Source organism: Onychomys torridus, chromosome 9 (genome assembly GCF_903995425.1).
Source record: "Onychomys torridus chromosome 9, mOncTor1.1, whole genome shotgun sequence".
In the NCBI taxonomy this organism is placed as follows: Eukaryota; Metazoa; Chordata; class Mammalia; order Rodentia; family Cricetidae; genus Onychomys; species Onychomys torridus.
In genome coordinates, this window is record NC_050451.1 from 85,773,774 (window position 1) to 85,798,652 (window position 24,879).

At 33.5% G+C, this 24,879-nt stretch overlaps 1 protein-coding gene across 1 annotated transcript in view; it reads right to left on the reverse strand.

Annotated features, from left to right (window-relative positions):
• The window catches only part of Dach1 (dachshund family transcription factor 1), a 238,869-nt gene that overhangs the window by 134,222 nt on the left and 79,768 nt on the right, over positions 1–24,879 (reverse strand). The window lies entirely within an intron of this gene.

The following is a 24,879-nucleotide window of genomic DNA, read 5'->3' on the forward strand; positions in this document are numbered from 1 at the left end:
TGTGGGGAATGAATATAAATTATTTGGATATAATATTAATCCAAATCATCCAAACACTATTTTTAAATGAGAGCCGAAAAAGGTTTAACATTAGGGAATTAGCAGATGGCCTCGAAGGGAAGTGAGCTACAGAAAAAAAATTTTCCCTGAACTGTGATTTGTTTCCTCACTTCTTAGACAGGATGTCAAATTTCAGCAAAGTAATATTTTTGAAACATTTAACCTACATGTAATGCCTAATCCTGTTTGAACTAACCAAATTAATAATAAATTGTCTTGGTTATCTAACAAATTCTCCTCTGAACCAAAGTCGAACAGATGTTATACAAAGCAGAGTTATCCTTTTAGTAAATGATAACCTGCTCAACATCAAGTTAAAGTGCATGACTTAATTCAACCACAAGTATAAAAAAAATGAATTCATAAGAACAGAACTTGCCCATGCATTGAACAGAAAACACAAAACATCACCTTAAGAAACACAATAATGTCAAAGCAAAATACCCAAGATCTGTGAATGAGTGTATCACTGGCTTTCAAAAAATGAGAAATGTAATTATGGATGGGCACAGTACTAGCTGTGCACTGTAGGACAGACACTTGTATATTCAGGAAAACATCAGAATAATCTAGGTTTGGAGATGCTCTGTAAGGATTTCTTAGAAGGAATGCATATATCATGTCTTCAGTTAGTTTGGCAATATTAATACAATCCTCTAGACCATGTTAATTTGAAATTATCCATTTATTTTTTTCTGTTACCTTATGAGTTTATTTTAAAATAGATGAGACTATCATAAACATAGAAACAGTAAAGTTGGTAAAAATCTGATTTAATGCTTAAGCCGTACTAAAGCCTTGTTGTAAAATCTCTACAACATAGTTTTCAATGAAGACTACTCAGTTATTGCCATGATATTTTTCCCTTTACTTCATGAAGACAGTTAAGGCTCGATATAAATTCGAACTCATTAGCTCACTACTGTCTGGATCTCAGAGTAAATTGTTCAGAAGTGGGTAATGAAAACCCAATTCAAATTCTTCAGCAATCAAACAAAGCAATTTTATTAAACAATGAAAAGAATCAATTAAAATGGATATCTTTATCATTTTACTAGAAACCATGACAGCTTTTAGTTTTAAAAAGTTTATAGCTTTATTCAGAAATGACTCACATAAAATGTTTCCAACCTGCTCTCTCACTCAGATGCAAAAGTTCACCTTCATATTCAAGAATTTTATATACCTTACTCCTCTACACATGGCTTTTTTACTTATTCTAGGCAAATGTGAAATAACTGTATAAATGTTAACTTTTCTAAGGCATCGTGTCAAGAGAATAAAAAGATAAAACACTTTCAATAGCCTCACTTTGTTTCACATATTTAACACATAACAAATGTAAATTTTGAGATAGTAATTTTAAAGTGAAACCAGTAACTAAAATTCTGCTTGAATAGCTGTGCAAAAGATAACACTTATTTTCCCATCTTTGCGGCACACCAGTCTGTCAGATTCTTAGCATGGCTAGCTGTCAGCCTGCCACCTAAGTGTTTTTCTCAGGGAGTTTCTTATGCTACATTGAATTTCTCACTACATAGAAGGCTCTTAGCCATCTCCACCAATCATCATTTGTTAAATACTCATGATGTTAGCTCATTTAGGTAATAAATAGAGCAAACAATTAGGAACTAAGTCTGATGAAAAATATACAATATATAACCGAGTCAGCTGTAAGTGATATTTGCATTATTTATATCGTACTCCTTCTCCATTAGTGTGAACAAATGAGAAATGAAAAGAGGTGGCTTCAAAAGGAGACATGCCTACAATTAGTAAAGGTATAATTTCAAGTGTTTTCAGTTTATAAGATATCTATAATACTATGAACAAGTATATGAATATAAATATATATACTTTTCCTCCACATATAGCAAACATCCACAAATATTTAAAATTAATAATTCCTTTAAATTGCATATTGCTAGAAATAGAATTATATCAGATTCTCCCTCTTTTCCTTCCTTCCAACACCTCCCAATTCCTTCTTTCAAACCTTTTCTGTGCTTCCAACTTTCAAGCTGATACTCTCTTTCCCCCTGATTATTATTGTTATGTATATGTATGTGCACAAACACGTACACACACACACACACACACACACACACACACACACACACACCACACGCACACACACACACACCACACACACACACACACACACACACGTACCACCACCACCACCACCACCACCACCGTTGAGTCCATTTTTGTTGTTTATATGCGTATGGTTTGAAGGCTGACCTCTCTGCTCTGGACAATCAAAGCAGGGATCACCCTGGTAGGGGCTGATATTCCTTCTCCCTGGAGATCTCTGTGTAGGGATAGAAATCAACAAAGTTTTCCCCTTTCCACATCAATATGTCTACTTATATTGCCATAATTATGTTTAAGACTGCAAGGGAAAGGAGTTGGTAGCATTTTGGTTGAAGGAAATAGAAATAAAAAGAAACTGATTCAATATTTTACAAGAAGCATTTTCTTTATTTGATTAAAATTCAAAATAAAAAGATTTTGACACAGCCCTTGCATCTTGAAAGAGATAACCAGTTATATATAACTCAAAGAGGAATTAATAATATAAAATGGTAAAATTTAAAGAAAATATTTATGAGCTCTTTGAAAAATTCATATTGCTTTGTTTTTGATGACTTGAAATTTTCAACCATATTTTAATGGTCTTGGACAATAGTAGTCCTCCCAAATCCTGGGCAGATCATGAAGAAACAAAGGCAAGATATTTCAGTTATAAGGATATATGGACTGTTAACAACAGGACACCCAGCAAGTTGGTATATAATGAAACCAAGCAATCAAGCCATATGTTCCATGAAGTATACCTGCTATTGTCACATTTGTTTTCTTTTTAATTTTTAAATTCATAATCACTTTTTCCTTTCAATTTCTATCTCCATCCATGGTTTAAAATTACAGTTCCTTTCTGAAAAAAACATGTTGAACTTGGAAAATTCATATTTCTATCCATTTCAGTTTATTTTTAGGAGCAAGTTCTTAAAATGGAATTTATTATGTAGCCTTATTTCTCTCATTAAAAAGAAAGATGATCAATTCAGATTTTGAAGCACAATTCATAGGCAAGATGGAAAATAGAAAGTGTTTGGAAAATAATACGGTGAATTTCTCTTTAATAAACATGCAAAAGTTAGTGTATGAATGAATGTCTGCATTTATAACCCTACTATAAATCGTTATTTTATCATTTAATTTCTTCCTTTTATACTTATATATACCCAATAATGAATAGATGCTGTGGGATGGGCTGTATGTTAAATGTGTTGCTCTGATTGGTTAATAAATAAAACACTGATTGGCCAGTAGCCAGGCAGGAAGTATAGGCAGGACAAGAAGAGAGAATTCTGGGAAGTGAAGTTGCCAGCTGCCACCATGGAAACAGAGATGTAAGCTACTTGTAAGCCACAAGCCAAGTGGCAACTTATAGACTAATAGGTATGGGTTAATTTAAGATATAAGAACTAGATAACAAGAAACCTGCTGCAGCCATACAGTGTGTAAGCAATATAAGTCTCTGTGTGTTTACTCAGTTGGATCTAAGCAGCTGCGGACTAGCAGGTGAGAGAGATTTGTCCTGACTGTGGGCCTGTCAGGACCAGAAAAACGCAAGCTACAAATGGATTCTAAAACAGTTGGCTACATTATTTACAAATGAGTTTTGAGTAGAGTACATGCAAACTAATCACAAATTATTGTGACCAATAAATATTTCTTTAAATTATCATGCATTAAAATTAATAAACGTATGTTTGAATATTATTATCCTTCATACCTAGGTGGCATCTAATGAGTTGTTCTGATTTCCCACAGATTGACCCTGATAAAGGAGATGAATCTCTAAGGGATTAACAGTCACAATACTGCTTCATGAGTGACAATAATAGACTGTGAAAGGAAACGGACATTGTCAAGATTCCTTTATAATGAAAATAATGTCAAGAATGGGTGCTTACTGGATACCACTGGAGACTACTTAGGAAGATGTCAACTTGATCCAACAGTGAAAACATGGCTACTAAGTAAAAGCAAACACTAGTCACAGGTTCTACAGACATTCAGCTGTTACTTCAGATATTAGAAAAAATAGATAAATAATTTGTTAATGGATACATTTCAATTGAATTGAAAATGACACATAAACTACTATTTGTGATGCTGGTTTTTAATGTACAATAAGAAATAGTCTTATGCAAATTATAAAACATAGCCCTCTCTTCTCTGTCTCTGACTCTGCTTTCTCTCTGCCTCTCTGTATCTGTCTCTGTCTCTGTCTCTTTATCATCTATCTGTCTGTCTCTCATCTATCCATCCATCCACCCACATATCTACCTATCCATCTATGTCTCTCTGTCTCTTTCTGTCTCTCTGTTTCTGTCTCTGTCTCTGTCTCTCTCTCTCTCTCTCTCTCTCTCTCTCTCTCTCTCTCTTTCTCTCTCTCTGTTCCTCTTTCATTTACCAGCTGAGACCATTTGATTTAACACCCAAAGGCTGAAGTCATCTAGTGTTTTGGTTTGACACCATCAAATTGTTTTAGATACAATGATAATGAGGATTTTTCAGTCTTTAATATTTACCTCACTAATTGACAAAGGATAACTATAGAACATATATCCACAGAGCACAATGTCATTCTTGGGGGCATAATTAATTAAGGGCATACTCTAAACTGGATTGCTTTTCTTTCTGTGAGACAAGGGACCAACTAGGTACCTTGTACATTCCTCACTTGTGCCATACCACTGAGTCACATCCCAGCTAAATTGCAACATCTTTCTGACAGTATTTACTAAGACACATAGCTGAGAATCTTTGGAAAGTCATGGAAAACAGGAGCAGCATTAGGAAACGTAAAAGAGAGAATTATTTCAATTCTAAAATACTAGGACTTTGAACTCATAAGAAATATTAGAATAAGCTCTTGTGTGCTGAATACAGTTTTTCACATACTTTCCCTTTTTCATACCTAACTTCAGAAAGTTTTGATGCAACTGAAAATTAAGGAAGGATAGCCATTACTATCAAGATAAAAGGTTAAGTAGTATATGTGCAGAAGAAAGGGGTAATTATATCAGAGAACACATTGCTTTTTGATGCCATTGCTGTCTTAAGACTCATTAGCACCACACTGTCACTGTTAACCAGATGAAACAGATTCCTAAAACAAAGCAAAACACATCCAGGCTAGGGCCAGTAAACACTTCCATAGGATTCAATGAAGGGAAAGAAAGAGTTGCTAAAGTTTTGTATTTATTAAACTTAGGAACCTTATCAATATCTTTGATAAACTGATTGTAATCAAGAGCCGAATGATTTTATTCCATGGAAATAATGTTGAAAAGAGATTTGTTAATTTCCACAGCTGAATTAGACTCTTTTGCAGACAATGACATAGAAATGACCCTATGAGGTATATATCTAAGCTGTCAATCTAAAATATAATAACACAGTTCCTCAAAATCCAGTATTTTATTATAACATAGCTTTTAAACTAGTAATGGCAAGGAAAGTCTTCCTTTTCCTTTTAGTGTGGACTATTTTCATGAGAGAAACAAATGAACAAGAAATAGTTTATAATTTACCAAGGGCAGGAGTTGGGGGTTTAGCTCAGTGGTAGAGTACTTGCCTAGCAAGCACAAGGACCTAGGTTCGATCCTCAGCTCCATAATAATAATAATAATAATAATAATAATAATAATAATAATTTACCAAGGGCTTTGCTATCATATCAAAAAAGTATCAATTGTGTTCCTTATAATCTTGCTAATAAGTGCCATGACATATAATAATGATTTTGTGTAACTATAATTAGCATAAGTAATAATGCATAAGGCCAGGACAAGTAAAAATAAGTTTTTAATTCAATTCCTTCATACAAAATTTGAGACTCTTAAAAATATATTTGGGCTTTAAAATAGTTGTCCAAAAAGGATAATACCATTCTAAAAGGGTTTGCATGCCCATAGGAGTGATATTGATATTTTTCACATGTATGCCTTTTAGGGTTAATTTATTTCCCTTTCAGACGAGAATAAAGCTCAAAGAATAATATTATCAGCTCGTTGTCTAAGCCAGAAACAGAGGGATGATCCTTATCACCTCCTTTCTTACCATTGATGTCCAATTCCTTTTTATGTCTGGTTGATTGCATCTATGTAATTTTATCTCCACTCTTTTTCCATTTGGGCTGTTGTAATCAGTTTGAAGGAGCTGAAATTTGTACTATACTGTGCAATTCTGAACACTGTCTCTCCCATGCTTACAAGGCTTAATGATTTGACATTTATAAGAAAAATGTTCAAAATTTGGAACCTTATGTAAGTATGATGTGGTTTGATGTGTTTCCCAGTTACCATACTATCCCTAGCATTTAAGAAGATAAAACCATCTAGTAGGCTTTTCTTCACCTGAAAATTATAAGCATGATCAGTCTTAACACTTACATTCGGTAAATGTGCAGATAGATTACAAAAGGTAAATACAAATGGAGGATGATCATAAGAAAATTCATTTTTAAATGTAAATAAAGTTAGAAAAGATAAAATATATGATATCTGTATGATAGTTTTGAAATAAGCTTGATTTATATACAAGTAGAGATAAAGATAGTAAAGATGAAAAATAGGTACAAGGATATAGCTTAGCAAAGAAAGGTATGGTACCATCATTAATGAGGCAATGATGATGACCATGATAATATATGATATGTAATATGAGATTTCCTTTTAACAGGCTTTGTGGTGAGCTTACATATGTAACTATCCAAATGAATCTTTCTGCTGTGCATATCGCTCTGTGTAAATAAAGTTCTGATTGGCCAGTGGCCAGGCAGGAAGTATAGGCGGGACAAGAGAGAAGAGAATTCTGGGAAGTAGAAGGCTGGGGAGAGACACCACCAGCCGCCGCCATGAGAAGCAACATGTAAAGACACTGGTAAGCCACAAGCCATGTGGCAAAGTATAGATTAACAGAAATGGGTTAATTTAAGATAGAAGAAGTAGATAACAAGCAGCCTGCCATGGCCATACAATTTATAAGCAATGTAAGTTTCTGTGTGCTTTCTTGGTTGGGTCTGAGCGACTGTGGAACTGGCGGGTAAGAGAGATTTGTCCTGACTGGGCCAGGCAGGAAAACTCTACCTACAAATGGCGCCCAACGTGGGGCAAGAAATTCCACCTAAAACCTGAAAAAAAAAGATTCTAAAACGGAGCTAAAAACAGCTTCCTAGTTGTCTCTCTCAAGTTAGCTGCAGCCTGCAGGTTTGAGCTACTATGGCGGCGGCTATGATAATCATACTCGTAGCCATGTTAGTTAAGTCTTCTAGATATACATAGAGATATTTCAGATAGATAGGTAATCTTCAAATACTTCAAAGACCTACAAAATATGGCATTTAAAATATTTTTAAAATTTAGACTTTCTGGACAGTGAGACATGTCTCCTCCTGGCAACACCGATTTCCTTTAGAGAGGAGGATGGGCATTGAAGACACTTTATATCTTATCTTCACCTTGGCAAAAATAGCCATTTGGGCAAGAAACTATTCTTGCCTGGACTGCTTGATCGACTGGATATGCAGGACCCATAGAAAGGTGACCACTAAACTTTGCTTGACAAAATGGTCCTTCAGGTTCTTGCTTCGCAGAGGAAACTGCCAGACATTCTACAGGACACTGAGAGAAGTGACCAAGAGACTCTAGCCCTGTGGGCTGAAGACAAATGCCCCAACTTTACAAAGGAACATTAGGTGACTGTCCAGGCTGCCAGCTGTCTCTGTCTACTCTTGCAAGACTCCCGAAAAATGCTTGCATCCTTCTCCTGGTTCTCAGGTAATATTATATCCTTCTGAGGTCTTTGATGTGATTGAAGACTAGATAGTTATAATTTCCTCAATTATGATAAAAGATAAGTTAGATATAAAACCTTAGACTCACAAATATAAGATAGATAGGATATCTTCTTTAATATTATAACTGTAATTCTTGCTTGGTAATTGTTTTGTTATATGTAATTGTACTATGTAAAAGTTAAAACCTTCCTTAAAAAAAAAGAAAAGGGGAAGTGCTGTGGATATCGCTCTGTGTAAATAAAGTTCTGATTGGCCAGTGGCCAGGCAGGAAGTATAGGCGGGACAAGAGAGAAGAGAATTCTGGGAAGTAGAAGGCTGGGGAGAGACACCACCAGCCGCCGCCATGAGAAGCAACATGTAAAGACACTGGTAAGCCACAAGCCATGTGGCAAAGTATAGATTAACAGAAATGGGTTAATTTAAGATAGAAGAAGTAGATAACAAGCAGCCTGCCATGGCCATACAATTTATAAGCAATGTAAGTTTCTGTGTGCTTTCTTGGTTGGGTCTGAGCGACTGTGGAACTGGCGGGTAAGAGAGATTTGTCCTGACTGGGCCAGGCAGGAAAACTCTACCTACATCTTTCTTTTATTTTTTTAAGATTTTATTATGCAGTCCTGGCTTGCCTGAACTCATAGAGATCCACCAACCCTCTGCTGTGACTAAATGCATGTTCCACAATACCTAACATTTTATGAAAAAAGAATTATTATCAATTATGAAGTAAACATATTAACCTCAATGTTATAATGTTTAAACTGACCTGTTTGATTCCCAATATTATGAAATCAGAATACAAACTATTAAAAACTATTAATCACTTTTATGAAAAAAATATTTGAATCAAAATCAGTACAATTTTGATTGGTTGACTATTACTTAAAATATATTAATAATAAATACATTATATTTTAGAATACATATTAAACAGACATATATCACTGAAATCTGTGTGTGAAACAGATGTTCAGAAGGAGATTTGGGAATTATTAACAGAACAATCTTCAAATATGTCAGGGTGGGTGTGTTGGCATTTATTCTGGAGAAGCCAATCAAGCTTAAAGAAATAACCATCCCTGATCCCTACTATTTAATAAAAGCCATATGTTACAATAAATCCTTAGCAAAATGAGATGTCTTATGGCATTTTATTACATCCATGTTTCCCTGCTTCTTCTCACCAAAGGTATTTCTATTAAGATAATCAACATAAATAACCTGAATAAATGTCTGATATTTACAGGACCCTCAATCAACACCAAATGAATCAATGCATATCATGTAGAGTAGATTGAAGAATTTAGTATTCTTAATTACTACTTAAAGTAGTCAGACAGAGCAGACATACAAAACTAAATGGACCTTGAAAGGGTGCCTCATTCAGCTTGTAACATAGTTTCTATTTATGCTGTCCAGTAACTAAATGGTTACCCCTTGAGAATATTATGGAGATGAAAGGCTTTCTGTTAAGAGGCTTCACGTCTTAGAGAAGAACTCAACACATTAATAGGACTACCAAAATAATGTTAGTTAGTGCAGGTTGCATGTAGAAGACAGATTTGTTGAAAGCTACTGTTTATAGGAAATGAAAACATTCACTTCCATTACATACTGTGAAGACATTGTGCTCTCCACTTTCATCGTCTTCTCATGGGCAGGCAGGCAAGGAGACTTTCAAGGTCAAAATGACCAGTACAGTTTTCGTCACTGGCAACAGGGAAACACTTAAGATGGCAAATTAAGTGGATAATTCTCACCTGGAGAATAAGACTCTCATTTTCATCTCAAGAATAAATGGTTTCAATATGCTTTTGCAGAAATGAAATTCTACAGTTGAAATCTACAAGAGTTTTCAATTGAAATGAAAAGGAGAATAAGAAAAAGGCTTTGAAAATGTTTAAATATGGATTAATTTTCTGACAGTAACAATATCCATAGGTTAGTATAATATAAAGTAAGATTTAAATATTCCCATATTTTATTTTATAATTAACTGATTATAGTAACCATAACATGAATAATGAATAATACAAAGAAGAATATAACCTTTCTAAGGTCACACGCCAATACTGTCAGAGTCAAACACTGTACAGAGATTTAAAATCCATTAAAATAAACAATGAAACAACATACACAAAGATAAAATCTGGCTAAGTCAGTCATGTTTTTCTAAATCTCAACAGTTATTTTGCAGGAATGTTCAAAAGGAAAATGGTGCAGTGGTCATAGTGGTTACAGACCTGTTACTATAGTACTTGGAAGGCTAAGACAGTAGGACCAAAGTTTTTAGGACAACCTTGGCTACATAGAAAAATCCTGTATATATAAAACAAATATTAAATCGGAGGAATCAAATATCCATCCTTCTAAAATGTTCAAAGGGAAGGAGCTAATTTTTAAATATTTTCAGTTTAATAAAATAGCATTTATACAATTCATCATTACCTACTAGCAATAGTTATAAAGAAAGATAATATATTAGAAATATGTTAAGAAGTCTCTCTGTTGAAAATAGAATTGTCTTCTTGTAGGAACCTTAAATATTGAACAATCAATAACTATATGATTGTGAAAATGAATCTTTCATAGACAAAATATGATCTTTTCTCCCTGTGATTACAAAATGGGTCCTAATTTTATTATTACAAGAAGATGCGCCTGGCGGTGGTCGTGCACGCCTTTAATCCCAGCACTCAGGAGGCAGAGGAAGGCATATCTTTGTGAGTTCAAGGCCAGCCTGGTCTACAGAGTGAGATCCAGGACAGGCGCAAAGCTACACAAAGAAACCCTGTCTCAAAACACCAACAAAAAGAAGATTCTGTGCCATTTTACAATTCGCTCATTCTTGTACCACATGTCCTTACATCCATATATCGGAGCTGTAGTATGAGCACATGCTTCCTTTTATATGGAGCCTTAAAAATAGAAGACACATGGGAAAATATAAATAATTACCTGTGCAGTGAGTGTTACTCCTTTTCTCATTCTGTGGGTGGTGTTAGTGCGGTTTGGAACATGTGTTCATAAATTCCAGGCTGGTCTCAAACTTGTGGAGGCAAAGATGTCCATCACCTGCTGGTTCACTTGCTTCTACCTCCCAAGTGATAAATTTACATGCATACACTGACATACATAATTTATGTGATGCTAGGACTCAACCACAGGGACCTTGCAAATTAGGCAAATAATCTAACAGTTGAGCTGTCTGTCTAGCGCCAACAAATGCTTCTGTTAACTAAAATCACTGTTAAAAGCTTTTATTATTTTAACAACTATATATATATGTAAAACCATGAATTTTCAAGAGAGATTATACTTGAAACATCTTATGGTTAAAATAATCTGTCTTGAAATTGTTTTTGTCATTTTCTTGTGAATTTTGAAATTTTGTTCTCTGAGCTTCCTATATACACCTGATTTTGACAATAAAACAGATGGAGTATATTTCACACATTAGTTAAATATCTTTGAACCACCTCACAAAAAATCAGAATTGTGTTATAGGCACCAATAAACACTTATAGAAAATAATTTGACTTTAATAATTCTGTGTTAAAAATACAGTTCTGGATGCTTTTCTATTTTAACTATCACTGACTCCTACCATTATTAAGAATAAAATATGGCTCATTTTGTTGTTGTTATTATCACGGGGATTTTGCCCAGGGCCTCACACATGCTTGCTATATATTGTACCACTGAGTTATACCCCAAACTCCAATGCCTGAGCATTTTTGCTCAGCCTGGGGGGGACGGGACTGAACCTGCTTTGACTGAATCTACCAGGTTGAGCTGAATCCCCTGGGGAATCCTTGCCCTGGAGGAGATGGGAATGGTGGGGTGGGCTGGGGTGTGGGTGGGGTGGCGAGAGGAGGGAGGACAGAGGAATCCTGTGGCTGATATGTAAAATTAATTTAAATAATAAATTTTTTAAAAAAAATCTCAAATATCTTTCAGTGTATAGGGAACATTTTGAAAATATTATTTTTAACATTTATGCATCTTTCCATTATGAATGAAAAACTAAGTAGCTTTGAATAAGTTTACATTCTTGTTTATCTCAGTTTTAGGCTATCTCTAAATCTTGAATACCTCACAAACAAAGAGAAAAAAAAAAACAGCATGCTAGTCAATGACCAAGAAATGTGTTTGAAGATCATAAGCAGCACACAGTTTATTTGATATAAATACTTGATCACAAGGTACCACAATACACACAATAGAATCATCCATGTGCTGATTATTGGCATATGCTGGACACAATGTGGAGAGACAGATTGTATGAACACTGGACAGATATAAGGAGAAAATTAGATTAAAAATACATAGCATCAGGTTTGGTACAGTTGATAAAGTGCTGGCCATGTAAGCATGAGGACTTGAGTTGTGATCTCAAATACCTCTGTGCTGTTGTCTTAATATTATCTGTCTGTCTAACTGACTGTCTGTTTATTTATTTATTATTGAAAGTGGATATGCTATATTATGGTTACAGTTCCCCTCCTCACCTCCCACCAATCTTACTCTATGGCTTCTTTCTGTGTCTTTAGGAAACAGTTATCCCTAATACCCACTTAAAACCTGCCAGGTAGATCAGCATGCTAACAATCCCAGAGCATAGAGAAAAAAGATTGGTTTTATTTGAGGTAATTTGGTTACATATATTAGCTAAAATGGCAAGTAACAGATTTTACTTAAATATATAAGATGAAAAGAAATTGAGGAAAGTACCAAACATCAATCTCTGCTCTCTATATGCATGTTTATACACCTGCCTATGCACAGACACACATACATACACACACATTTGAGCATGCATGCACCACATACACACACACACATACACACTCACTCACATACAAAAAAGAAATATATTGAGTAAATAAACTTGCATTGTTTACTGAAATATTAAGTGTGGATCAATACAGATTTTGTGTCTATGTATATCAAATGTTCATGAAGCTATGTGGCAGACATTTTGTAAAACAGTAAAACAAAGATGTACGCCAATGGGATGGCACTGTGATCACATAACTAACAGGAGGAAGAAATGAGGTTCTATAAGTTTAAATATAGAAAATCACATGGATTTGTAGGGAAAAGGCTGGCCTTAGGAATATATTGTACATATCATTGTCCCTAAATTTATTCTATTGCATGTCAGAGCCTATTTGACTCATAGAACTGCCTGGCCTGAGCAATGTGTCAAAGACATACATAAATGGTGGTTCTGGATAGCAGCTGAGAAACTCAGGTGGATGGAGGAGCAAGCACACATTAGGAACGCATCAGAAATCAGAGTGAGGTAGATGAGGGCCAGATTATAAAAGCCCTCCGTTGTCAGGATGATGAGTTTGGTCATCATCTTAGGAAGAAGACAGAGATGATTAAAGTGATAGATCAGATAGCCAGACAAGGAAGAGGCTCATCGTCAGGACCAACCATCCCAAGTTTTGTCATCCACCACAATGATATCGCCAGGACCTATCTCCTGAATCTCATATTTCATGGTACTGGAAAATTGACAAAATGGGGTGGGGGAAAATATGTTCTTTACCACTACTACTTTCAAAGAAGATAACTGAAAAATAAATTGGCTTCCTGAAGAAGACATGACTAGGTTCTGTTTGATGATGTAAGAGTTATTCTTTTCTGGGTTATACTGGCTTATAAACTATTTACTGATACACAGTAGGGTTTGCTTTACTCTAAAATAAAAAGGAAACAAACTTGATTTTATTTGGGAGTTACTTATGAAGAGACACTCTTTCTAGAGAAAAGGTAACAGCTTTCCAGTGTCTAATGTCTGTAAAGAAGAAGTCCTATTATATAACTATAGCGTTTTATAGATTCAGCAGGGTGTACTTTTTAGATATTCTGTGATATTCAAAATTGAAGATGACAAGTTGAGCATACACTTTCAAAATTCAAGATTTAGTAGTAAAGTCTATTAAGTATAATAAGATAAATTTTAAGCTTTTATTGCAAAATTAAATTTGGAGATATATGAATTTTACACTGCTATTTCTATTTAAATCAGAATGCATATTATTATCTTGTGGCATCTCAAATAATGTTTATTTTTCACAATGGTAAGCATCTCATTAGAGTGGTCACTACTCTGACTATGAAGAACATGCATGGGTAAAATGACATCACAGCCTTCTGGCCCACTTTTCAATTTGGTACCATTTCTTGGAGATCACAGTCCTGATACTAGAAATTCCCAAAATGATATCTCAAAAATTATCATTTATAATTGAATGTAACTGCTAGTTTTTAAGTGGTCCAACAATAATTTTAGTTTCAGGTCTACATATACTCATGTGCAATAAGACCTACTAGAATTGTACACTGAACGCCATACACATAAGCAGATCTCATGGTTTTTCAGCCTATATATATATATATCACAATGTACCTTAATTCTGCACTGGTATATACTTAATTTTCATTTCAAAACCTTTACATGATGACATTGTTATATGTTGATAGCATTTAGTATGAGATGCAATATTTCTAATTGTCATGAAATGTATTTTTAAAGAAAACAATTCACTGTAGTGACTTTTGCTTTCAAACCTTTAAGGTTTTAGGTTAGCATTTCTTTTCATATGGAAGTGTTAATTGTTAGTACAATTTAGTGGGAAAATAAATTGTCAAGAAGCTTAAAACATGTAGAAGGTTTTAAAAATTCAAACCACCAGAATGGCAAATGTCATTTCTTTCATAGCTACAAAATGCATATGCCAAATGTTTTATCCAAATTATCTTAATGAATAAATGAGTTTGTCCTTTATGTATAAAATATAGTTTGTATTTATGGCAGAATATTTTAATAATAAATGAATTTTAGGTTTGCTCCAATGTACTCAATAAAGTATGATTAATTTGGTTTTTCAAAAATGCAAACTAGACATTACTATATTACTTTGCAAAATGCACAGCTTGCAACATTATTGTCGCAGTGGGATCTTAAATTGAATTGTAAAATGTGTCTTATTTCCAGTTTGATTTATGTAAGAGATAACAGTGGATAAGCCCCTTTTGAAGTCTCACTGCTTTGTGTAAGGAAAAACAAAGAGCTAAAATTCATGAGAGTTCGTTAAGTTCCAAATCAAACTTCTGCGATATGTAAAATGTTACTGAAATAAAACGTTATGACAGGAGCAAGGTACCACATTTCAAGGAGCAACTTTTTGAAGTTCCTATTATGACAGATGATACAACACATTTCTGACATTTTCTGTGATTTTTATTATGATATTTCACATAATTACCAAACCATGTTTTTCTCCAAAAAAGCTTTCCTGTGCCCTGAGAATTAATCTATGATACCATTTAACTTGGCTTTTTGAAGTAAATATCACCAGATAAAAGCCAGCTGGATGTGAATAATAGGACCCTTGAATGAATGTATTAGTGTTTGAAAAAGAGAGGACAAATCTTCTAAAAAGATTAATTTCCATAAAAATGATAGCTCCCAGATCTACAAAAGAATAAATTCAAAAACACAATAAACTCTCAGAAAGAAAGGTAGATTAAAGTACAAGCTGCAGCACCTTGCTCCCACAGCTGTTGTGTAGAAGCGATTCGGTATCAATTACATTTAGTTGGTCCTGTAGGGCTCTTCAAAGCCTCGTGTGAAAAGCCTGCATGCAGAATAGTGTGACACTATAAGTAATAACTTCAGCGATTAATTTCGATTCAACACCACATTCATTCTGATCTTATTCTCAATATTTACTGTCTGAGAGGAGCGACAAAGATGTTCTTGGGAGCCTATGAATCTACTGACGACAGTTTTTGCTCCTTCACTTATTAAAGATTTGGATATGAGTTTTTCTTTGTGTTGAAAATATTGCAGCTTTATCACATTAACATCAGTTGCTGACATCATCATAAAAAGGCGGAAGCCGATCAATGGACTTTTTTTCAATATCCTGCTTATAAATGTGTCTCCTGAAAGCAGCCATGAATTCTGTTCACATAACTGTCTACTTTAGCTTGTACAATTGCTAAGGAAGCGTGACCACACATGCACTACCATCAGGGTGGAAAGTACTCCTCCATCTTGAATGACTCTTATTCTATCACATGGTAGAAGCAAATGTAAAGGTAAGCTGTAGTGTTTTGTTTTCAACTTGTTTAAATCAAAGGAGCAAAAATACAAATCCACCTAAAAGACCAAGCATGAAAGTGACATTAGTGTTCTATATTTACTTTTAATTTTTTGTATATGATATATTTTGTTCATATTCTTTCCACTCTCCCAACTCTTCTCTGATTCCCATCCACTACCAGCAAACTTCAAACACGCACAAACACACACACACACACACACACACACACACACACACAAAAAAAAAAAAAAAAAAAAAAAATACAAAACTAATGGAGACCAATTTTCCATCCCTATCATCTTGACTAAAGGTGAGACTTGTGTGAACTTCTTCTTCTCCAATTTTGTATACAATAATATATAGGAAAGTGAAATAGGTAAATAAGATGCTGTGGGTATTTCAGTTTTGAAGTAGTTTATTCATTGAAGTAATAAAAAAGAATTTTAAGTGTTGTAGGTATAGGCTTACTGTCTAACCAAAACAATTTAAAAGAAGCTCCAACTAGGTAAAATTAAGAAATAAATATATTAATCATAATTTGCAATAATTTTGCTGTGTGGATATTTAAGATTTCATTTTCTCAGTTTTCTTTATTTCCATGGTTTCTTCTATAATACAACATCAAAGAGTAATACCAAAGTGAGATGTCCTTAGTAATTACAAAAATGTTCATTTAAACTTAGTTATTTTTATTATGGTGAAATGTTTAAATATTAAATCCATGCCCATTATAATGAAGACATAAAAACATATCAACATTATTAGCAAAATATCACTACCTTCAAGTGCTACAGAGAGAGTGTTTGTGTGTGTGTCTCTGTATGTGCATGTGTGTACAGAATGTCCAGATTCTGTTCATTCATATTAAATACTAAATGGTTCTACTAACTTTAATATTAACTCTAGAAATTTCTTTATTATACTTCTTCAACAAAGCTGCTTTTAGTTAAAACATAAAAATAGTAGGTACAAGGCTTCTGCAAACTTAACCGCCATTCCATTAAGGAAATGGTACACAAAACAGTAAATAGTGGCCTCTGGGGAAATGTAAGTATTGATTTTATTACTGAGTTTGTTGGTTGGCATTTGCAATTGTCAAGTCTAATTTTGGAGCATGCTTTAAGTATCTTTAAAAATGTGCAAAGAAAGAAGAAATATTAATTGGAAAATATTGGCAATCATTCTATTGTAGTTCTAAATATCAATCAAGATTATTTCTTATCTGCTTCTGGTAGCCTGCATTTTAAAAGTAAATTATATTTTGATGTACATAGTGAATAAATACCAGATCACTATTATTAAGTCAAATTACAGACACATTTTATAGACTATAAATCATGAATTAGATCCAGGAATGAAGTTAATCCCTAAAAAAGTATGAACATTGCTACAGAGTTCTTTAAAGTGGTTTGGAAATTTTGTTCTAAATTCTTTAATATTTAATTTTTGATTCACTTCAGAAAACCTGAAATGAACAGGAATCTACTTAAAAATATAAACATTTCCTCATATTGAATTAAAATTCAAGTAAGAGCCTCATTAATATAGTCATCAAATGCTACAAAATAACAAAATTTGTCAATTAAATAAATTAATATATTTGTTTTTGTCTTCATCATTATCTTAATCCTCACTGGTTTCTCTTTTGCTTTTACAATAGTGTCTTCTAATATTTATGCTAAATTGCAATTATAAACTCAGATCATTTTATAAATCCATGTGAAAGAGCAACTCTCTTTAATGTATATATTTCATCTCCTTCCTATTTAGGGCTGTAAATACAGTGAATGTTGAACCTCTACAGTCAACTAAAAGAAGTATTTATGCTACATCTAATTTTTTAAATATCCTCAATGGAAATCTAAAATGAAGAAAACTAATATAAAGCAAATAAAATAACTACACTTCTGATAAAACACAAAAAGGTTTTGTGTTGATAAACACAAAATGAACTGTTACACAATCAAGAGAACTGGAACCTGTTACACACACATACACACACACACAAACACATACACACACTCACACACAAATATTTAGTGTTACCAAATGTCTAGTTCCTTTATCATATCTGTAAGAGAAGAAATAAATGAAAACTTTTGACACTAAACACCCACAAAAAAATCATTATACTGTTATTTTTAATGTTTAGAGTATAGATATCAAAAAATTGCATACAACATCCTTTATGTAGAAAGATGGTCTTTGATTGATATGATTTTTATGATACATGTATTATCATATGATATGGAACTAAATTAATGACATTTAAGGTCTTTGGCTTCTCTGAATGTAACATGGGCTTCTAGCTCAAAGCTGTCACTTAGGCTAGACTTTTAATGATGGTTGTTGACATTTGGGGGGGATTGGGGATTTTTAGTTGTTTTTTTGGGTGTTGTTTTTCATATTCACTTTAGAATTCAGGACAAACTAGAAAGTCTTGCATAGAGAATTTCATTTTTAAATAATAAATTTGTTGACTAAGATGTATTAAAAAGTTTAGTATGACAACTTCTCATAAATAAAGAACTCAAGAATATGAAATGGAAAGTAAACATTATAAAATAATAATTTAAAAATCCACACAGATTTTGAAAAAAGATTTTATCTCCTCTTCTGGCTTATCCTTCTGAGACTGTCATAATGATGAAACCCATGTGAGATGATTTTATTCCTTTGCACAATGTCATCCTTGACTACAAACCATTGAAAGAAAGCCCTTCAGTAAAGAGTATTGAAAACATCAAGGATTTCAAATACTGAATCTAAAACCAAGATACCTGTTTATAACACACAATTGTACACAGACAGCAGCAACCTTCAACATTTGATTTTGAGATTAATTAACAAACACAGGTTCTACTCATCAATACTTACCTAACTTGAAATGAAAAATTGAAAATAGAAATATTTAGCTTCAAATTAAATAGCTATTAGCATAAGGCATTTTCTAGAAAATAAGCATGAAGAATAAAGTATTCTGTTTGGTAATGTTGCAAAACTCATTTGTGATAGCTTAGAAAGAAATGGCTTACATTGTCATTCAGCCTTTATGTACATCTGTTGAAATGTCCAAAGTCTCAGAGCTTCTGAAAAGCTTTACCATATGCTCATGAAAGTAGAATAGTTTAAAAAGTAAGGGATATCTCAGAATTATTAGTAAAGAGTTTCAGTCTTTGGGAACCCCTGAAAATGTTTGGAGAACTTATTCTTCAATAGATTGCATTGCCAACCCATGACTGTGCTCTGGTGTCAGACAGCATTAGAGAACAATGACATCTTTGAAAATGCTGACTTCACACATTAATTTAGTAAGCTGAATATTACAATAATATGATTTCTAATAATAAAAGAAGAACAGAAAAATCTTCTTTCATGTGCTTGATTGAAAGTTCATTACTTGAATGACTCTGTATGTGTGTGTGTGTGTGTGTGTGTGTGTGTGTGTGTGTGTGTGTGTGTGTTTCACCTTGATAACTGACTGGTAAACACACCAAGATTAAGTAAAATTTAGGTGAGAATTTAATTTTTTTCCTTTGTAATCTTAAGGCAAAGCTTTTCTGTGTGCTCCAAACATCTGGAAAACACCACGTATTTAAATAGCAAATGTTATTGCAATTATGTATAAGAAACATAAAGCACCTTGCATTTGACAACTTATAAATAAGTAATTATGATGAAGTGGAAGTCAAGATTATGATTAAAAGTATTGAGATGATACAGAGATGGTAAGGGATGTGTTTTAAAGGCTCTCTGTGTGAGCCAGCAATTTATCATGCAGACAGATGATGAGTACAAATAAACTTCCTATCATCATGTAACTGACAAGAGGAAGAGAAAAAAGAGGCAACTAAATAAAAGAATGTTTACTGTGTCAATTTGGACTTTATAAGGTTATCAAAAAGAGATTATGATTATTTGTAATGAATGAGTCCTTAAATAGCTAAACATAAATAAAATACAATAAAATAAATAGTTAATGAAGCATGAGCATTAAACAAAAACAAAAAAGTTGTTTATAAATGCTAGAAATGAACTATAACAATCTGAATTTTTAACATGGAAAAAGAAAATATTCTCCAAATACTGTACAGCCTTGCCTGAATTAACTATGGTATAAAATATGTAATCATTATAAAAGCAATATAAATGAAGGAAATTTCCTACAATGAACATTTATATTAAAACCTTACAATTTTATAAATCACTCAATTTCAAGTGAACTAAGAACTCAGATTTTAAAAATATTAATAAAAGTAACTCTTAAGAACACATAACCATAGAATAACAGGAAAAAACTCTGTGTTTATAGCGTTGATTGATTGAAGGCAGAAGTTAAAGATGAGTGCTAGAAGGGCCTCTGAGATGTCTTTAGATTTGTATGAATGATAAATGGAGAAATAAGAGAATGCTTTTCATTTAAAGATGGCATGAATATCCAAATAAGGTTTTAGAACAATTTTTATAATTCAGGAATAAATAATATATTCTGAAATCATTTTTTTCTGATTGCATAACTTCTAGGAAATCCATTATTTCTAGTATCGTATGTTCTAAAATTGAATGACCACCTGAAGCATAAGTTCAAGATCATATCAATGATTCAAAGAATATATCCTAAACCTTTTCCAGATGAGTTGGCCAATTTTTTAAATGGTAAATGAAAGCCACACACACATTCAAGGAAATCAATAATATTCCTATTGACATTCTTATTTATATCAAAATTTCTTTTCTTGTGTCCAATGTGCATTAAAAGCAAGAATAAAAATTAAATTTTGAGCTGTAAAATTTCAAATTAATATTATCCATTTAAAGTTCAAGCAAATGATGTTAATTGGGAATATTTAAGAGAAACAGAAGGTAGTAAGAATATTATGCTTTGAGGCCCCAAGAAAGCACAAGAATTATGAACCAACGGCTGTGGAGCCCCCAGCTGGATCAGGCCCTCTGGATAAGTGAGACAATTGAATATAGCTTGGTCTGTTTGGGAGGCATCCAGGCTGTGGGACCAGGACCTGTCCTTAGTGCATGAGCTGGCTGTTTGGAACCTTGTACTTACACAGGGACACTTTGCTCAGCCGGGAAGGCGGGGACTGGACCTGCCTGTACTGAATCCACCAGGTTTAAATGAATACCAAGGGGTGCCTTGATTCTGGAGTACATGGGAATGGAGGGGAGGGGATGGGGGGAAGGTGGGGGTGGCGGCCGGAGGAGGGAGGGCAAGGGAACCCATGGCTGATGTGGCTGATGTATAAAATTAAAACACATAATAAAAAAAATTAAAAAAGAAAAAAATTAAAAAAAAAAGATTTTTAGGGGTCAATAATAATGGAATGCTCTAATTTAGTATGGTTAAATTTCAAAATAAACAGTTACTGCTGCTAAATAATGATGGTGCATGAATAATGAAGGAGTCAGTTTAGAGTTCACACTGGTTTTGAACAACAAATATGATTTGGGGACTTAAATTATGAATGTTCCTGAGAAAAATAAAACTCTTTACTATTTAAATTAATGACTTGATTAGTAAAATATATGATATGATTTCAAAATAAATCTTCATTGGCTTTTAAAAAATGATTAAAAGATAACATAATACAAGAGAATTTAATGCTTATTTAAAAAAAAACATTTTAGTATAGGAAATGAAATGATTAAGTCCCCAACATTAAATATATTTCAGAATAGTGTATCTAAATTATATTTCTGATTATGTGTATCTGTTATAAAAAGAATGTTTAGCAATTCATGACACTCTACCTTAAATGCATTATTTATATATTTTAAGGGCAAAATAATGTGTTAAATACAAACAATTTAACAAATCTAGTACTTCATCACTGATGCTTACTGTTAAAAAGGAAGACACTGAGATATCAATACATATTCATTTTAAAAGTGCTTTCTTCTCTAATTGCATGCTCAGGGATTTAGTGATACATAAGATCACTAACTACTGAAGAAACACCATTTTGATTTTATAGATATTTTATTACATCAATGGAAATTCCTCTGTATCCTCTATGACTAAACTCATAAGCTAGAACATAAAAATTACTATCAACAACATAGACCAGCCATAAAATTCAATTAAAAATCTCTACATTCTAAGTAGTTATAGTGGTATAATGTGTAAACATGAGTTGAAGTGATGTATGGCTCCCACAGCATGTCACATTTAGGAAACAATTATTTTAACTCATTCATTTTCAATCCTCAGTATACAGAATTTTAAGGGACTTTTTTTTTCTTTTTACATATCTGAAGATACGTTAATGCTTTGTTTGGTGCCTAAGAATGTGTGTGTACAGAAGCATGTCTATATGTGCTTGTGGAGGCCAGAGGACAATTTCATCTGTTGTTTCATAGGTGAGGACCACCCTGTTTAAAGAGAATGGGTCTATTATTGGCCTTTCACTGGACAGGTAGCCTAGGCTGCCTGGCTAAGGAGCCTCAGAGATCCACGTGTTTCATGTTTTTGTCTTTATCACACTGGGTTAGAAGCACACACTGCTATGCCTATACCATTGTTGTTGTGTAATGTGGGTCATCATTTTGCAATGCAAACACTTTACTGACTAGGCTACCACCCATTAACTGATTCATTAAAGAACAAAGATATGTCTTTGTGCTCATTTAAATCTATTTGACAATATTGTTTTTAGTTTACTGTGCCATGTGTGTTTTTGTGTAAATGTGTCCGCTAAACTTACTAATTGAGGAAAGACAGTTTTAGGTACTGTTTTAGAAATTAAGATTAGAATCAAATACAGTGAACAAATAAACAAAACAAACAAAATCCAGAAAGATAAGAGAATCCTGTGACTCACATTATAAGACTTATACGTGGTCTTATGCATGGTATTGTATAGGGTGCTGTAAGTAGAGTCGTGGCCTGCAGGATTTTTACTTAGTCTCTATGGGGAAAATAAAACTATAAAGGAGGGAATCTGAGAATTGGCAAGGGGACAAGCATGGTTAGAATTAAGTAAAAGTGAACATGGGTGGGGACACAGAAAGGAGGAGAAATGGGGAAGAGTGTGGACTACAGCACTAGAGGATTTTTGTTGTTTTCCTCTACATGAAATTGAAGTCTTAGAATAGCTAAACACATAATAGTAGCTATCTTTTATATGAGTGCTGACTGAACTACTTTGGGTGTGGTAAAGACAAGAAAAAGCATGGAAACAGAATGGAAAACCCTCACAATAATTTCAGAAGGCAATGGTACAGGAGGAAAACCTGTAAATCTGTAGACATGTGGTATTTGCATACCAAGATGGCTCCATAGTTTTGGCAGTAAATAGGTGTCTTCTTGGCCTGAGCTACTATAAGAAACTCCCATAAATTGGTTTCCTTTCATACAATACTGAATTCCTTCATTATCACTCTACTTCCATAACCAAAATTACCTGCCAAACAAAGTCTCTATCTCCAAATCCAATCACATTGGCATTAGAGTTTCAAGATATGAATATTGAGAGAACCCTACTGTTTTGATCAAAAGAGCAAATGAGCAGAAACACAGATTTACTGATTTGCTCAACTTATTTATGAAAAATATTAAAAGTCCTCAGAATTGAAATAGTAAAGTGTCCTAAACTCAACTGCTAGCAAATTTGCCATTTTGAGTGGTGTAATTTACAAGCAAATCATTAGAGACAAATATTTTTTTCTTTTTAATTTCATTTTTGAATAACTGTCTGGATAATCTAAAACAATATATATACATCCTGAGTGAGGAAACCCAGACTCACAAAGACAAACATGGTATGTACTCACTCATAAGTGGATATTAGATGTAAAGCAAAGGATGACTAGACTGCTATTCACAACTACAGGGAAGCTACTTAGTAAAGATGACCCAAAGAAAGACACAGGGATTGCCCAACAACAGAGTAATGGATGAGATCTACATGAGCAAACTGGGAGTGAGTGGGGGTGGTAATGGAGAGAAAGGGTGGGGAAAAGAGAGCTTAGGGAAACGGGAGGTCCCCGTTGGATCAGGAACAAAGTGGGAGAGCAAGGAAAGAGATACCATGATAACTGAAGACCCCATGGGAATAGGAAGAAGCAGAGTGCTAGAGAGGTCCCCAGAAATCCACACAAAGATACCCCCATTATAGACTAGTGGCAATGGTTGAGAGAGTGCCTGAGCTGACCTACTAGATGGCTGAACACCCTAGCTATTGACATTTTCAATGGAAAGAAAATACCTTGAGCATAAAAATTGCTTCCTTACTTTTTTTTTTTTTTGAGCCCCATTCTTAAATTTACTCAGTGGTCATTGAATATGAATCACTGATTCAAATACGGGTACACATAAATTACATATTTCTGCCATCAAGATTGTTAGCATGTACCAGAGAAGTAAGTATGGCATAGTATTTATGTGCTCACTTCAAGAGTTTTGAGCAAAATGGTAATATATGAACCATATACACAGTCTTCAGTAAGTGGTATAAAAGTGTGTTTCTAGTAAGTTAACTAGAAATATATGTGACTTTTAGAAGAACCATAAAAAATGTTGAAATTATATTATCAGTTCATGAAACTCAATGAAATAATATAATAAAATATAGTATTCAAATACTTACATTTTGTTGTTATGCTGTACTGGAGTTACAGTTGCATTTGGTATTTTAGAACTATGAACTGGAGGTTACTTTTAGACAGGTATTCATGGAAGTGAAGAAAATGAGCATAGAAAAGTAACATTGAAAATGTTGCTTAATGAGGGGTAAATCACCTTCCTGGCAGAGGACAGCAAGTTCAAGTTTCCAATAGGAGAAAAAATTAATAAAAACTTTGTGG